Consider the following 18324-nt stretch of genomic DNA (forward strand, 5'->3'; position numbering starts at 1 on the left):
AAGAAACTGAATGGGTCATTTATTCCTTAATTTATACAATTTCATTTTTCCCATTTCAGTATTCACATGCAGCTTTGTGTACAGAAAGAAATTAAAATCAAGAATTCCTATTAAATTGCTCATTAAATTTTGCAAGTCTAGGAAGGCACAGGGCTCCCTCCACCTTGAAGTCTGAGCACTTAACGCATTGAATCTCACATTCATAGAATGGCTTGGGTTGGAAGGGACCATTAAATGTCATCCAGCCCAACTCCTCTTCAAAGACCAGGGACATCTTCAACAAGAGCAGGCTGCTCTGTCCCATCCAACTTGAAGGAATTCAAGGAATTCAACTTGACCTTGAATATTTCCAGAGATGGGACATACATGACATCTCTGTGCAACCTGTCATAGCTTTTCATCACCACCTTTTTTTTTTGTAAAAAAACCCTCCAAATTTACTTATATTGAATCTAAATTGAGTCCTCTTTAAGTTTAAAACCATTACCCTTCATCCTTTTGCAACACACCCTGATAAAAATTTTGTCCTCATCTTTCCTAAAATCCCCCTTTGAGTACTGAAGGGCTGCAATAACATCTCCTCAGAGATTCCTACAGACTGAACAACCCCAATTCTCTCAGCCTGTCCTCACAGAAGTGCTCCATCCCTCTAGCCAACTTTGTGGCCCTCCTCTGAACCCCCCTTGACAGGACTATGTATTTTTTAAATAACAATAATGCATAATTGCACTATATAATTGCATATAATTGCACAATGCAGTGACACTACAGGTAATCATCCATTAGCTTAGATAGTTTTATTTGATTTCTCTTGTCATCTCTAGACCTGCAAAATAAGATTTCAATTGGTAAGAATAATTAATATTTCTGCTTTAGAATAAAAACTGAAGACACATGAAAATAATATATATGTCCCTTGTTAACAAAGAAAAAAATCACAATACTGCTATTTGTTGTCTTGTAATGGCTGTTGGTTTTACCCATGCTTAGCTGCTAGTCTCTAGTCTAGAAGTGGAAATTTTTAAAGGTTCCACATGGACTCAATCCCAAATTTAATAACTTTTGCAATGCTTAACATTGAAGTATCAGCTTTGTCTGCTAATTTATACTGAAACATAAGTATTCATAATAACCAATTTCACCTCTTCAGAAAAATGTTGCTTCTCAATCCTTTGTTTTCCAAAACTCTACAAATAACTGTGTTTAAGTTCTACAAGAGCAGCATAACAGTTGAACTCTAACAATTGGCATAATATATCTAATAAAATCTCCCACAATTTCTGGATAGGTAAAAAGTAATCAAATACCTTGGAATTTGTCCAAGGTCCAACATTAACACTCTCCTTTCATAAGGGCACTGAGATTAGTGTTTCTGAATTTCAGTTTTATGTCTCCTTTCAAGCATAAGATACCAATAAATTATAATAATGAACTTATCACTGATTCTTGAAGTTAGTCCACAAACAGAGATTCTCTGTCACTAATTTCTTCATGAACTTCAGTGTTCTTGCCAGAGTTCTTGGCTGGAATTGTTCCTGACATTTAAAAAAACCCAATAATTAAAAATGAAAAAGTTAATCCTACATGACTCTATGGGAAGAAAATGCCTAGCGATATGATTGATGTAAAACAGGAAACTGAGGTACTTATAGGACTTTATAGTTTCTCACGCCAGTCATGTTTTATGTGACTGTCATGCAATCCTGACAGACAAGTTTGTTTGAGGTTTTTTTAAATTTTACAAGTTTAATTTCCCACAACCCCTAATCCCCACTCCCCACACAAAGATTAAGAATGCTTAGATGACTTCAACCCACTTCCCCTTTTTTCATGTTATCTATAGCATATTTTCAACTGCGAAAAAAAGATAAACAGTAAATCTGAATCAAATTTTGCTCTCTAAAAGAGAATTTACTGACTTTCCCCTAATCAAAATGGACTTAAAAAAGGCTGTGTCTTTAAAGAAGAAAACAGAAGGGAGAAGTATATTTATTACTTTGGGTTAACATTAATTATAAATTTTCAAGAATGTTGTGGATTTAGAGGCCACTAGAGAATTCCATGAGAAGGATGAAAAGTGTATTTAACCACTTTTTAAAATCAATTAAAAAAAAAGAATGAAACACTTCTTATTTTCAAAAGTATATTTCAAGACTGTTTCTGGTAACAAAAATGTATTTACAGGAATGCTGCTTTCCTGAAAATATTTTCGGAACAGAAACCAAAGTGCTTGAGGGTAAGAACAATAGATCTGCACAAAGACATACAGCTTTCTGATTGAATATCTTGAATTTTTAATTTTGTCCTTTCCTGTTTAATAGAAGACAAGACATAGTACTATATTGTCTTGTGACCAATCCCAAGTGGTAAACTAAAACTTTAAAATAATTCTGAAATTACAATATCATCATGAAACAGCCTAAAAATAACACCTTTTCTGAAATATAGTCATATTAAAGCTTCTTAAAGTACACTGAGTAACAGTTATGGCTTATTAAAAAGTTTGCCTGATGATAATTCCTTAGCTAAAAACATGGCCCAGAGATGCTTTTGAATAGTTATTAATTATAGGATTTCTTAAAAACCAAAAGCTAGCATATAGCTCTCTGGATTCACTCAGAAACACTGATATGAAATTATTTTTCTTCTATATCACTAATGGGATTTTCTTATGCTGCCTTGGGTTCATCTGAATGGCTCTTTAAATTCCAAGCCAGTCCCATCTCATTAACATGAGTGAAGTCATAACACTGCAGAGGTGCAGAAACATAAAATCTTTCTCCATTAAACTTTTAGAGATCTGATATCTCTCTTCTGTCTATCCACCATCGAGGAGTTCTTCAGGTTATGGTGATAACATGTCTCAGTTAAGGTATTGTCCTTTTCAGATTTAACTAATTTCAGATTAGTTAAATTTTCAGATTTAACTAAAGTAAAATTAGCCTTATGCATATATATTTAAGGCCATAAATGTGTCTGTGAAAATGTGAAAATATATCATCACCCATGTAGTATCTAAGCTACTGCTTTTAACTGGTCATGTCCTAAGGAGACATTTTCCAAACCCAACAGTGTTTTCCTAATGGTGCCCCATAAAGCACTTCCTCTACGTGCTGGTAAATCCACGTTTGCCTTTTGCACAAAAAAAAAAAAAAAAGTCATTATTAGAATACATAATTACTGATATGGAGGGAAAATTTCTCTCACCTATTCTGCTTTTCAGTGTGTTTTACCAGCGTTGATAAATATTTGAGGTAATATTATTAAGGAGGAGGACAAAAGCGGGATAATTGTATATGCAAATAGCATATGAGATGGCATTGAACCCGTACGGTCAGGAGTCAGAGATGCTATTCTAACACAGCTAATTATTAACAGTGCCTGAGACACCCTCACTCTTCCCAGTGTGCTTTCAGACACAAGCCTCTTATCCTCACTCTGTCAACACAGTGACCTTATACCTCCCTCCTGAAATGACAACGTTAATGGCAGAAATACATAATGTTCATTGGCTAACTTTGTGGAATTAGGAACCTTGCTCTCACATGTGCCAGGATATTTTGCAGTGACTTCTGTCTTCCCTCCCTGTCTGAGGGGATGAAGCTGATCTGCAATGGCTGCTGCTGTGTAGCTCAGCACCAGGATCCATCAGCTAGAGACAAGCAGGTTCCTCCATGCATCTCACACGTTGTCATGGAAAATGCACCATGCAGGCAACCTAAAAGAGCAATACAGGGCTGTCTGGCAAAGCAACATTGCTCAGGAAAGGAAAAGTGTTTGAAAATACTGGTACAGCTGGCAGATAGTCAGGCAGGACATGCGTTATTGATCCACAACAGCACATCCATCAATTTAACATGTACATACTGAAAAGCAAGCAAAACTTAAACTGATTAGAACCAAGCTCAGAGAGTTGGTTAGGATTAGATTATTGGCCTGTTAGTTGGGACTGACATATTTTGCTCCTCTGGCCAAATGATAACAATGTATTTCAGAAATTAATAATATCTGAGAATTTCTCATGCCAACTGAATTAATTTCTGTAAGTCAAGTGAGCCTACCAATGACAGCAGGCAGGGTAATAAAATTTTACTGGAAAACTTTTCTTATTCTCCAGTTCAAATAATGAGGAAACCATTTGACTATTTTGGCTTCCAAGCAATTCTGTTTATTTAAAGAAACAGAGCATTACTTAATTATGTATGTGAATACTTGGCATGTATAATTACTACCCAACAGGCAAACTCTGTTTGGGTTTGTTGGAATGCCAATGGGCTTTTATTAGTTCAGCCCATCATTCTGTTGTGAAATGGAAATGAAAAGTGGAAAATATGTTTTCCTTCTCTAGAGATCACTTCAGCTCTTTTTTCTCTTTATTTTATCAGACTTCTTGTTGCTATGGGGGTCTTGAAGGCCTATTATTTAAACACCCTGCAGTCCTAAGGGAAGAAAAGCAAGCTGGTGCTGCAGATGGAAACAGTGTGAATGGAATAAACTATAAGCACCAAAAAATTCCAATGAATGCATCAAAACCCATGCATTATTCTCTTTTGTTTCCAAAATTCATCTAGAATTTTCAACTTTTACCTTTCATTTTTTTCTGAATATAATTCATAGTGCAGTTCAAATATAAATGTACAAAAGAAAAAACAAGTTAGCTGTGCTGGCTCTTCTTGGGTCTCCTTTTGCACAAAGGAAGTTAAATCCAAGGTAATCTATTTCACACAGATATCCTGGATCAGGAATGGAATTAATATTAAATACTCATTGCAGAAATGACATCTCCATAGCTCCTTCAGAAAAAGAAAGGAAAAGAAACAAGATACACCTACTTGGCAGTTAAGTACTAGTTTAATCTATAGGTTAAGTCTATTGAAAACTCACATGACAGTAGCTTTTACAACCATTAATCATTATACTAAAAAATAAAATCTGGAAAATTATTATAATAGCCACCAGGATCTTTTTTGTAATTAATTTTGCAAGAATGAAAACTGATAGAGGTTACACATAAGCTTTCTGAACTTAATTGCAACTGAGAGTACGAGTACTGAGCATATTTTATTAATTTTCTTTTCTTTAGTTGTATACAATAAATTTTTAACATGGCCAAAGAATATCCATGCACACTGAATAAGATGATGATATTGCATTTCAAGTGAGTCAAATAGACTTCTAATAATTGTGTAAAAGTCAATTTCTACAAACTGAACACATCAGAAGAGGCAAAGACATTTCCTGTATTTCTCTGACAGCTTCTACATGAACAGAGAATCAAAGATTATTTTGTAATGACCAAATGATTCCTGATAAACTCTAGACCTAATAGTGACACATTTCTGAAGACCAGGAGAGAAAGCCACAGCATAAATTTGATTTTCTCTGGAAGGGAAGGAGCATATTTTGCATGAGGAAATACTTCTCATTCACATCATTGTTCTTAACTTCATCTTTTTTCATCTGGTAGCGTATTCAATTCAGCATATACATGACTTCATATACCCAGAAAATGGACCTGCTCTCTCCTCTCCTCTCCTCTCCTCTCCTCTCCTCTCCTCTCCTCTCCTCTCCTCTCCTCTCCTCTCCTCTCCTCTCCTCTCCTCTCCTCTCCTCTCCTCTCCTCTCCTCTCCTCTCCTCTCCTCTCCTCTCCTCTCCTCTCCTCTCCTCTCCTCTCCTCTCCTCTCCTCTCCTCTCCCTCTGATTTTATTATTTTTATTTCCTTTGAGGAACTTGGAAGGTAGTTTTAATTTATCTCAATCCTCTGCTAAGAGACGCTACCTAAAATACATTCACTGCCCTCAGCTGTGTTGGCTCCCTGTAATAGAGTGCAAAACATTTGTGGAATTTTCTAGAATAATTGTAGAAATCCATGCATATGTATGAACCTAAGCACAGGACTTCTAAGGTACTTCATTATTACTGCATCAACAGAGGCAGTACTAATCTTTAATACATGCCTCCATTGACTTCATTTTTGAAGTATTTCAACTCCAAGGCAGAATAAGCACAGCTTTGCAAGCCCTCTCCTTAAAGTGTTTGAAATGTGGGTGGCCATCAGAACTATGAGAGCAACAAAAATTACGTTTTTGCAACTAACCTAAAAGAGTGGAAGAAGAAAATAACAAGTAATTTGTGACTGGCCATAATGAATAGCCTCTTAGGACTTTTTTGTGATTTTGGCTTTTTGAGGGAAATACAGTCATTGGTAAAATAATACAATAGTGGCTACACAACTACTTACTCAGCTACATTCAAACTGAGGCTTCAGCAGTAGGTACAATACTTCCCATCCTACCCACCACATATCCATGTCTACTTTATTCATCATCTCCTGGTACGGAAAGGTATTACAGATTTTGTTACGAAGTACCTTATGCACATTTATAAGTGAGCTTGTTCCCCTCTGCCCTGACCTACAGAGATCTAAATCTTTAAATAATAGTTTTTGGGTTTGATTAAACTGAAGTACATAAATAGCTGCAAAATTCTGTAATCAACATATTGCTCAACTCTTTCCCTGCAGGCAGCGTCCAATTCTGAAGCCTTCTGTGAAGGAAAACTTTCCTGGCTGACTGACAAGTGCTCTGCATGAAATTGCTTCATGGGAGTCGTAAATGCAGTAATCTTGCCCCAGAGCCTCATGCATTATGCTCACAGTACATACCTGTCATTATATGGCACTGAATGCATCAGAATGAACTGATTTCATTAACTTTCCTGGATCTAGATTGGAATGGAAAAAATACTCTGAAGCCTTTATCACCAAAGAAATGGTCTTGAAAGCTAATGTTTACACTACAGCTTCACAGTACCAGTGCGTAGTGCAAGACTCAGGAGCTCCCTAATTTATTATTAATTTGCTCAGAACTAATTAAGACTTGTTTTAATCTAATTCTAACATAGCTTAAGAGAAGCTCTTAATGTCTTAAAAGAAATGTTATTCCAGAAAGCAGGGATAGGGGGTTGAGAGAAGGTCAGTATAGGGATGTTAAAGAGTTGTACACACCAAAATTTTTATGTAATTATAACTTAAGGCTGAAGAAAATCCAACAATTTCTCCAAGTCTGCTGAAAGAAAAGTGTTCCAAATATAATTGTAGAACAGTAGGAAGTCTGGACAAAGTATTGCACCATTTATTATCTTACCAGTTTGGACACTTTGACAGTAAGGCAGAATTAAAAAGGTCAATAGCAATAGAAGCATAGGTTATTTCATTCAAATCTGAATTGATAATAAAGGTAAACTCTCTCTCTGGGCAACATGAATCAGCGATTCTGCTAAAGTTGTTTCAACCCCTGTCATAAAATACCTTCTTTTCTAAAACTTGAATATCTGTCTGAGTAGAAATTGCATATTGTCCTAAAATATTTGAATCTTTCAGTACTGTGGCAACTAACATGTACACAAAAAATAACACTTTTTATTAATGCTTCAGAGCCTGTTCTGGTGCAGGGATATTGCAGTTGATATTCCTTTCTGGGAAATTCTTCAAACTGCACAAACTTAAGGGAAAACCATATAATATTCAGATGAATGAAGTGCCATTTTATGTTTATATACTAAGCCATTACTACTTTTTCTTAGCATTAGTGAATTAAAATAGAAATTTAAAAAAAAAGTAATGGTAAGCGACAGTAATTGCTCTTAGCTGTGTAGATTTGGTGGCATCACAGGAAGTATGTGCATGGGAAGTCAAAAGGAATCATAGCATAATGTGTAGGTCAATGATTTTGAAGTAGAAAATCAGAAAGGAAGGCAAAGGACCCATAACGTAGGTGACCAAAAAAACAGAAATAAGAAACTTATGTGTTACACAACTGCTGATCAAACAAAAGAAAAAAGGCAAAATGATAAAATAATCAAAGGTCTGTATTTCTTCATTTACTATTAAAAAAAGAAAACAATCACAACTTAAATATAACTGTTTAGAACTGCTATTATCCTGTAGGAAGTATGGGCTTCATTTTAGATGAATTTGATCATGCAGCTATTTTTATTTTTGGGTTTTTTTGGTAGGCAACACAAAGTGGAAACTGTTTACTGTGCCAATTCAGATGCCTTTCATTATTCCACTTTTCTCCTGCCTAGCACAGTAAACCACAATTTTATCTTTAGGATATTCATTTCTGTGGATAAAGATGAGAATAATCTTTAGCCTGTTAATAAAGCAGCTCTACTAGTCCTTACATTCTGCTACTGTTCTTCAGTAATGCTCTTTCTCTTTGCCTCATTATCTGATTCATACAGGTAAATACATAAAGCTTCTAAGAACTGCATGATGATCCCTGTAGAGAAATAAAGTTCTTTGTGCCAAAACTTTCAAAATGAACACTTAAAATGTTTTGGGCTGTTGGCCTTCTTTATCAATGCCCTAAGTATCAATTTGAAAGGATTTACGACTATCATTTGAATCGTTACCAGTCTCAGTAGTAGTGTATTTATGAGCTAGTTGTGCTGCATTATAACCACTGACTAATAAAAAATGGCACTCATTATCAAGATTCAAAAAAGACAGTATAAAATTTTCACTTTTTTTCTTTTCCTTTTGCCACTCTACCATTAAGAAATGAGGAGAAGAAACCTGTTGTTATTTGGAGTTTTTTTTGTTGTTGTTGTTGTTTTGTTTTTACATTTCAGAATTTTACTGTGGCAGCTGCTCATTTCACATAACCATTGTTTCTATTTTCTGTTTCTTCCAATTTTGCTATAACTAAATTGCATTAACACTTTAGGAAATGTGAACATTTTCCTTCCATCTGCTAAATGGCTTTTAAAACTCATTTACTTTGATTCAGTAAACCTGGAAACAGCTGGCAAAAATGATTCTTATTAAGTTCCTCAGTTTCATATTTATAAGATATGTGACTTTCGTATTCTTTCTTAAGTTCTGTAATTGGTTTCTATTTCTCAACTGTACAATTCCTTTCTAAATGCTAATCAACCAGGTGGTCAGATGTTTAGTTATCATTCTGCACATTAACCAGTTTAATGTGTCTCAGTTTGAATGTCTAGAGCTGATGATTCGAACGATGTGCATAAAAACTGTAAGAATGGTTATTTAGTTTTCAGCCATTACTTTCTTCTTCCTCATTCTAATTCTGAACTTGATTGTGATCATTAAATAACCTAAGAAAAGAATGTGAAAAATATGTTCCCTGCTCTGGATGCCTGTATACTAAAACGTTGATATTCTGCAGCCTCTGATGTTCCATCAGGGTGAAAGAATGAGTGATAGAGACTCATTTATGACCTTCTCATTAGCTCTTTCTGCTTAGTTTTGGATGTGACAGCCTATGTGCACTACTCATTCACTTTTAGCTTGTTCCAGTTCTACAAGAGGAGGCCTTCTGCAGTCAGAGAAAGACATTAATTTTTTTCTGGAGTGCCAAGTCCAGAAAAGAGTGCCAGCTCCTGACTTTCAGAGCTGCAGAAGGTATGTCCATGAGTGCAAATCCATTACCATAGAAAATTTTATCCTTTTGAGACATATTCTTGTACCTGATACATCTGCTTAGGGCTGTACTCTGACACCAGAACTTAAGGTGTTAAAGCAGATAACCAACAGAATAATGACTTAAAAAAACATCCACAGCCAAAACCTTTCATATCACTTGCCCACTGAGCTCCATACAGCTGTACTAAAACCCCATCACTGTGATGCTTTGTATCAAGCTGTACTTGATGGGCTTTTTCAGCACCATGAAGATATTTCAAGTTATCATTTTGGGAATATGCTATTAAGGATCAGATGTCCACAGAGCAGTGCCAGGAAATAAGATACTAAAAATAAGGTTTGAGTCACTGGTATTAAACAAAATTAATCAGTTCTGTGTTTAGATCTTTGACACTTAAGTAAGTACGCTATTTTTTTTCTCCATGAAAATATATTTCTCTTATCTTCTTAACAAACTTAATTTGTGATCAGTTTCAAGCAATAACAGAGTTACAGGGAAAAAAATGCAATAAGCATTATCATTTGAATGAACAAATATAAACAAAAAATTTGTCATAAAATTGTGGCAGTGGTGTATGCATCATCATCATTCTCAATCTATTCCCACAGATTCTATCATTGTCTCTGGTAGATGCCATTGGCATGAACTGAGTCAAAGACTTCCAACACTTTTGGGAATCCAGACTGCACAGATAAATCTTCAGTGACTTTCTGCAGATGAGGTTAGCTTCTATGAAATGAGAGAAATATCTGTGTTCCAAAATAACCTTTGAAAAATGTCACTAGACACTCTGGCACATAAGGTTGACTAATTTGAGTGATGTTTCCAAATAAAAGAGTGAAAGACTGAGTGATGTCAGGCTCAAAGGACAAGTTTTGCAATATTTCTAAATAGAGTAGTGATAAATAATTACAACTTTAGCCATTGGAAAAGTTCCACAGACACACTGAAACCTCCCTTTGCTCCACTGAACATGAATCTTCAGATTCTTATGACGTTTTCAGATAGGAAGAATAAATCCTGTTGAAATAGTATTTATGTAACATAGACAGTGGTGTCCTACCATATCTATGTTTGAATTATGCACACATGATGTACATATTCCACCAGAGTAAGGCCTTAAGTCATTAAACAGCAAGATTCAGTCAGTTACCATGAATTCCTAAACATTCATGGACACATCTGTCAACTCATATCCATATCTTTTTGTGTAAGTAATTCTGATACTCTGAAATGTACCACTTAAAATTTCATGCACACAAAGCTGCACAGTGTAGATTTTTAATAGGCTAAGTTACAAATATTACGCCTTTTCTTGTCATAATGAGCTAGAAATACATTTGTCATTAAAAGCTTCATTTAACACTTAGTTGTTGACTAAATGTCGACTGATGGTTGATAAAAGATTATGTGCATTTCACTGTGCTGCTGTCAGTAAGGCAGTAAGCTTAACCCTGTGGGGAACAAAACAAGTCACAGTGACAGAGGGTGTAAGGCTGGCTGGGTCAGTAGCAGTTTAAAAACTTAGTTTCAAATTTGCATGCAATCTAGGTAACAAGGGGTATCTCTGTTTTTTAACAAAGGACAATAGTAAAGACATGTCTTGTTGGGGGATGTTTTTAGAGTACTTTAGAAGTTGTACCTAATTACAATAATCAATTCATACTCTCATATCTCAAGTTTAGACTGGCAGTACATGACAGAAAGCAGCTGAGGATGGCAGAGAAGAGCATATGGAACAAAAATCTTCTCACATATCCAAAACCAGAAAAACTTCACTGTTCAAGTTTCTGAATACAGGCACTTAGGAGGGCAGAGAGCAGGATATAATCGGAGGCAGTCATACATCTCACAGCTTTTCATTCAGGTTTCCCCTCTCCTCCACAAGCTTTTCTTTGCCCCCTGAAAAAGCAGGAGTAGTAGCAAGAAGTGTGTGATCCTCCATTCAGTGCAGACCAGCAATGGTTCTCCTTTCCACCCCCAGCTCCAGCGTAAGAAGAGATGCGCTGCTGAGGGCAAAGGTGCCTCACGAAGCTGAGATGTGCCCAGATATGTCTAAGAACCTGCAGCTGCTCATGAAATACAATATACTTGGTGATAGTCCAGGTGACTCAAATGTGGGATTATCTGAGCAAACAGTTCTCAGAGAATATCACACCTTCTATTTTTATGCATTTTAACAAGCAAAGGTCATTTATATTCCTTGCAAGGATTCAAACCATGGTCCTATATTATTAGCCCCTCTTAATACCTTGAGTGTTATCTCTGGGTAAGCAATGCCAAGCATATTATTCGGAGCTAAGTCTGTTGCTCAGAAACTGGGTACACACCAGCAATCCTCACTCACTGTGTATGGGATGTATGAGATGGGATTCAGGAAGCCTGATAATTTGGGGCCAGAAATCTCTCAGTCTTGTCAAATGCAACCACATGCAGTGAATGCATTTATGAATACACCATTTCCTGTGGTTTTAGTTTCTAAAATAAAATCTAGATTTAGGACTAGATGTAGGGCTTTCTTTCATTTCCATGGGAAATAAAACAAATCGATTTTCAGGTCTGGCAACCAAATTGTAAAAAAAAAAAAAACCCAAAACCTAATCAGCAAACCCCATATTAAACAAATAAAGATTAAATTGTATTGTTTTAAAGTCTTTACTATGATCTTTGTGTATACTATGAATGCCAGTCTCACACAGCTTTACAGAAGACAAAACCAACAGTCTCTGAGGTAGCAAAGGATATAACAATGCTTGTATTCTTTCTGAATACTGGGAACTTGAGGAGCCAGAAGGCAGAAATTTTCTAGAAAGCTGTCCAAGAGAACAAATGTAGGGCCTTGGAGCATAATTAAGGAAATAACTACTTCTGCTTGACATTTCTCATGAAAGAACGTTATGTCTTATGAATTCAAAACATGCAATTAAACAAAACACATTGCCCCTTCTCTTGTTCCCCGAATTAAGTAATTCAGAAACCATTGCTTTGAATTGTTGGCTGTATTAGCTAGCACAGACATCAAATATTCAGCTGGGAGCCTCTCTGAACACAAATGCTTTAAGCTGCACTCCAAAAGTCAACTATACATAAGAAAAAAAAAACAACTCTTTATAACTGTTACATCTATGATTATGAATAATTCCCTGGCAGTTATTGAAAGAAAATTATACATCAAACCTCCTTCTTTTCCATATTTTGTATGCTTTCAACTGCAAATAAAGGTAAGACACTACATTAAGTTGAGTTTTAGCTGCATTGTATATATCTAGTACACATTGTTTGTGGAAAACATCTTCATCTTAACTTTGTTAAAGTCAAGTTTTAAATCCAGTGGGACAGATATTTACAAACTGGTATCTATCCTGCTATGTTTAAAACATACTTAGAATACAAGGGCTTAATATTATCAATTTTTCAGCATCACTCTCAAGTTAGTTTCCTTATTATTCTTGCTCAAGGTTACAAAATAGTATATGAACAGAAGATGTATAGTAGTTTCACTTCTCATAATGAGAAAATAGTGAAAATGTAAAAAATTTCATTGATGTGATTCTTTTGTAGAAGAAAAAAAAAACAATCAAAAAACAAATAGCATAAGATGATTACTTTTTCTTTCACCTGCAGTTTGATTCATTGATTATGAAATACAGTAATAATAAGAAGACCAATCTTGGTGAAACACACGTTCAGCCTCCTTCACACTTTTGAATCTCCTAAGAACAAGATCTAGAGCACCAGATAGGTGTCTAAGACAGCAAACTTCAGAAGCAGGAGGAATGGGTGATGTTTCTTGACATAGCACTTATGAAAATGCGCCATTCCAAATTTAAATGTTTTATGATTTTATTAATTCCCTCTCTTTTGAATCCTCTATTTCTTATAAAGGGATTTCTATTCTTTACCTTGTAATCTATAATGAACTTTTACCTTCCGACTAGGCACCAATACCTATATTATATATTGTCATAACTTTATTTTACAAAACATCTATGTAACTTAAATTAGTATTTTTTAAAGACAGCACTAAGTATGCAAAATTTCAGTCACAATTTCAAATGTATGTGAGGAAAGAGACAACAAGAAAATGTACTAATCACTAAAAATACTTAAATATTATCTTATAGGAGTAGCCACGCTACAAAAGGTTCCTTGATGTAGAAAATTGAAAGACCAGTCATTCAGGAGTGAGTGAATGAGAGCATCCTGGGAAGCAGACTTATTATGAGTTTCTAGGTTAAATTTAACCCAAACTTTCTTAAAACCATGCTCATGCAGTTTCACGGATATAATAGATACATTCACTGAAAGAAGATTTCAAGCCATACTGTGCTACTGTTGAAGTAAATTTGTAAATTAAAATTGTAGTTTTAGAACAGAACAGGCACTTTTGGTAAATTCAAGCTGAAGAGAGATCATTCTGGTGATTAAAATGACTCTATGCCACTGTTTTTTTGTGTATATATATATATATATATATATATATATATATATATATATATATATATATATATATATTTATAACTCTTCTCCATACTCAATGGGTAAATAAAAACTGGCAAGATTTTAGACAAAACTGAATAAACTTAGGGTTTTTCCCCTAAACTAGCAAATGTATGCCTTAGCAGTAAATGTAAATGTGAGTACTGACTTTTTAATTTCCTAAAAATTAATAGATTTCCTCAAGCATTTTGCAGGAACAGAATAATTTTGTGTAAAAAACTGTTAACAAACAACTTAGAACCCTGAGGAGGGGGGCTGTTTGTTTTTTCTTTCTTTGCTCATTTTGCTCTTTGCTGGCTAAAAATAGCACAGAAATTTACAGTTTGAGTGTATTCTTAAAATTAACTATGATATTCACTTTTCCTGAATACTACAAGTGCAAAAGGTGTTTAACTTACCAAATCATGTGTAATGTTAGTTACCATGATCAGGAGGAAGGATTTTGTGCCAGCTGTCTAAATTTATCCTTAGCCATGCAAGTAATACTCTAGTTTAAATCTATTTTTCCTCTCACTTAAGTGTGAAGTAGAAAACTGTACACTTGGATGAGTGAATTCTCAGGACTTCTCTGCAAGATTAATATTTTAATGTTCAGTCACTGTATGCTCTTTTGTTTTAAGAAAACCTTTGAAGATCAAGATTCTATTGCCTTAGGAAATGTACAAAGAACCAGTCAAGAGCATAAAAAGATGAGCAAAGACAAAGGACACAGCAAGATTTAGTGGTCTCTCTAGCAGAGCAGGTGTCTGCCAGAAACATGAACACAACTCAGTAATTGCAGTACATGGCTGGACCCATTGGTTTCATATTCGCTAAGCTTCTAGGTAACAAAAAAATTTCAACTAAATAGAAGCTCACTCAAAAATCTTAACTAAGCATCAACTTCTCTGTTGTTTTGTGCAGCTTCTAATGGCACTGCAGCACTACCTCTGCACCTACCTGCTGATGGCAGTGCATCAAGCAGTTTTCTCAAATTGGGACCTTCTTGCAGGCAGCTTCAGGATACAGATCAAATGTAAATTGTATGACACTTGATACAATTTGCTTATTGGACTGCCAAGAAGCCTTCAAAAGTTTTAGTGAAACTTTTCTGTGAAATTATGCCAGTTCTTGAAAGAATTGAGATAAAGTAGATTTAATTTCCAAAATATTATTTTTTCTTTCTGTCTTACAGGAGGAAAAATTGGTATTTTCTAATCGAGGAGTTATGCACACCAATTAATAAAATACCCTCTTTTTTATCAAGAGCAAGACAGGTATGATTATGTTAAATGCAGCTCTACATCAAATTATTGACCTTGGCCTACATTAACCAGTGTTGCAGCATCTGAAGAACCAACCCAACAAAACACAGAAACTGACCAGAAGTTCTTTTTTGACCTATCTCACATTCAATGTCAAATGTATTTTCTTTAATTGCCTAATTTTGGGGACATTCGGAATACCATCTTGTTGACAATCACATCTCACTTGAGATTAATAATTTAAAGAAGAAACTTTGATGTTTTAAGGTAAATGCTGTTTAAAACACAATGTATTTCACATTGTTTCATAACAAAAAAATAATATATTGAAGCCTCTCCGTCAGTCATTACTACATTACATAATTTCTTTTTTTTTAATAGAGACTTCATATTCAGTAAGCCAGGTATAGACAGTACTTTTCAAAAGAGAAACATAATGGAACCACTCAAAATTAAGTGTCTGAAATAAACTACTCAGATGATGGCATTTGTTCACCATATTCTTGCTACTTCAACTGACCGACAATTTAATTAAAATATAGTGTTCTTATAGAAAAAAAAAAAAATTGAAGCGTCGTGTAAGTTGTTTTAGTGAATAATTTGGTCATATCTCATTCAATCTAAAGAACAATAAATGATGATCTTTACTTATATTTGAAATCTTTATTCAATTATATATCCAAGCAAAATCCAGATATCTCAGGGCAATATTTTATGCATATGTTAAATAGCTTGTTTGTTCTTTTTGTTTACTTACTAAATAAAGATAAATGCTACTATACTTCTCTAGCTTCTCTAACATTTCTTAGAGAGGATCTATTTTTTCTGTTTGACAGTATTTTCAGGAGACTTACCTTAGCCTCTGTGTTTTTATCTGCAGCGGGTAATATATTGTGTTCTACTCCTATTGTAAAAAAAATAGCATTGGCATAGTCAGTAAAATTGGTGAAATTTAATGGCTTCTTCTACAATTACATTATTTTTCTATAGTCTATCATTCAGTTGCTGGCTTTAATGAAACATACAAGGTAATTATAATATATATTTGAAGTTACTCTGAAAACAAAGATTATCCTTTACATGAATAATTTATACCAAATATTACACATGCATAAGAATGTGTTTTTCCAATAGCTCTGATACTTAACCCCTTTGCAATTTTTAAACACTTCTACAAATCCAGTGTAAATAATTACTACATAAGAGTGGATTTCAGAATATGTGACAGAGGTAAAAAATGCACACAGTTTCTCCTGCTTTTAATTGATGCTTTCATATTATTGAAAAATGCAATAAAAATTCACTTCCTTGAGCTGATATGAGTGACCATTTAATTTTGTGTCACTGAAAGTTCATAGTAAATTTGTCTTAAGGTGTTAGATGCATTAATTTGTTAAATCTAAGAATTCAGAAGCATTGAAAATTATCACACATGTGCAACCTCCCAGGAAAATATGTTAATTTTTTTTACTATTTTAGTAAGACTTCATTTTAATTTCTCAGCAAAGAATCTTGGTGGAAAAGACATGGTTTTGTTCACATTAAAAAACCCTCTATGCTTTATTGAAAGTTGGCCCTTTTCCACAAAGTAGGCCTTATATTCCAGAACATTTAATGTTGCTATAGTGTTAAAAAGATTCTGACAAATACATATATACCTGTGTATACATACACATGTATACATATATGCATATATATGTATACATACACATGTATACATATATAGTTTTTAATATATAAACATGCATACATATATATGCAAATGTTGATATTAAAAATAAAAATAAAAATAAAAATAAAGTAATCTTTTACAGTCCTGCTTTTTTGGCATTCATCTCCAAGGTTTTCTTCTGGTCTGGGCTAGTTTTATATGAGGGCTTGCCTACAACTCATGCTAGTTGATGGTAGAGTAACTCTGGCACAACACTGGGAAAAAAACAGTATATGGTTTACACTAGAGAAAAAACTCAGTATAACACTGGGTGTAGGAATCAGAGTCTAAGTCTGGTATAGTAGAGCAAACCACCTCATTAAACAGTTACCCAAATCCAAAATACATTTTTACCTAAAAACCAAGGAAATGAAAGGATTTTATTCCTTATGCTCTTGAATCCAACCCCTAGCCTTTGTTATTTTTGGTAGCCTGTCTAATGAAAAACAGGCATAAAAGTAGCCCTGACTTGGTTAGCAAGCATGAACTTTTCTTTGCAGTCTTCAAGTAAAACAGAAATTGCTTAGCCAAGCAATTTCTGCCATTTTGTTTCTCACTTAGATTGCATGCTTTAATATCTTTCTTAGTATTTTTAAAACCCGTTTTATCCTTAAAGATCCTGGCATGCTACAATATATTACTTCAAGGTGACATCAAATTCTTTCAGCTTGGCACTTTAAAACATAAATTTTTTGCACCTTTCCCATTCCTATATTTTTGGGTGATTATTCCTATTACTGCTTAACAACTGAATTTTTTGAGTTTTCCTATGTTAGCTGAAAAAAATCTCACCATCTCTGCAGAGTGTTGAATGTAGTAAGTGTCATTGCACTTTTGTGTGGAGGCTCTGTCTCCTTTTTTTTCCTTCACAAAAGCTTCCATCTGAAACTGGCAGAGATAGGAAGCTGCACTTATGAACCATGGGGCACCTGGTTGCTACTTGGTACATCTCTTCCTTGCTCTCTTATGACTAACCTTATTTTTCCCCTATCATGGAATGGATGATGGAGGGTTATAGTTGTAGCATTTAAGTGGAAAGAAATCATTATGAGAGACAACTACTGAAAAGCACACTATAACTTTGGTACTAAAATTTGGAACCAGCTAGAAACACTGAGCTTGGTGAAGGCAGCCTCAAGCTCACACAAATTCAAATCCTAGAATAATGGAATCAACTTTAAGAAAAAAGCCTACACTTTTTGGTATACTGTTTCAATATTTTAGATATCACAAGTTATCCATTCCATTTCAAAAAGCAATAGATTCTCGAAATTCCAAGCTCCCTATCTGAGCTTTAACAGCAATCTTAGGAATGTCAAAGTAGAACAAATTCCCATCTTCCTAGATTGTGTGAAAGACAGAGGTGGCAATCTGCTGGTATATGCATATGAGGTTAGATTCAACAGAAATACA

Source organism: Molothrus ater, chromosome 1 (assembly GCF_012460135.2).
Source record: "Molothrus ater isolate BHLD 08-10-18 breed brown headed cowbird chromosome 1, BPBGC_Mater_1.1, whole genome shotgun sequence".
Lineage (NCBI taxonomy): Eukaryota > Metazoa > Chordata > Aves > Passeriformes > Icteridae > Molothrus > Molothrus ater.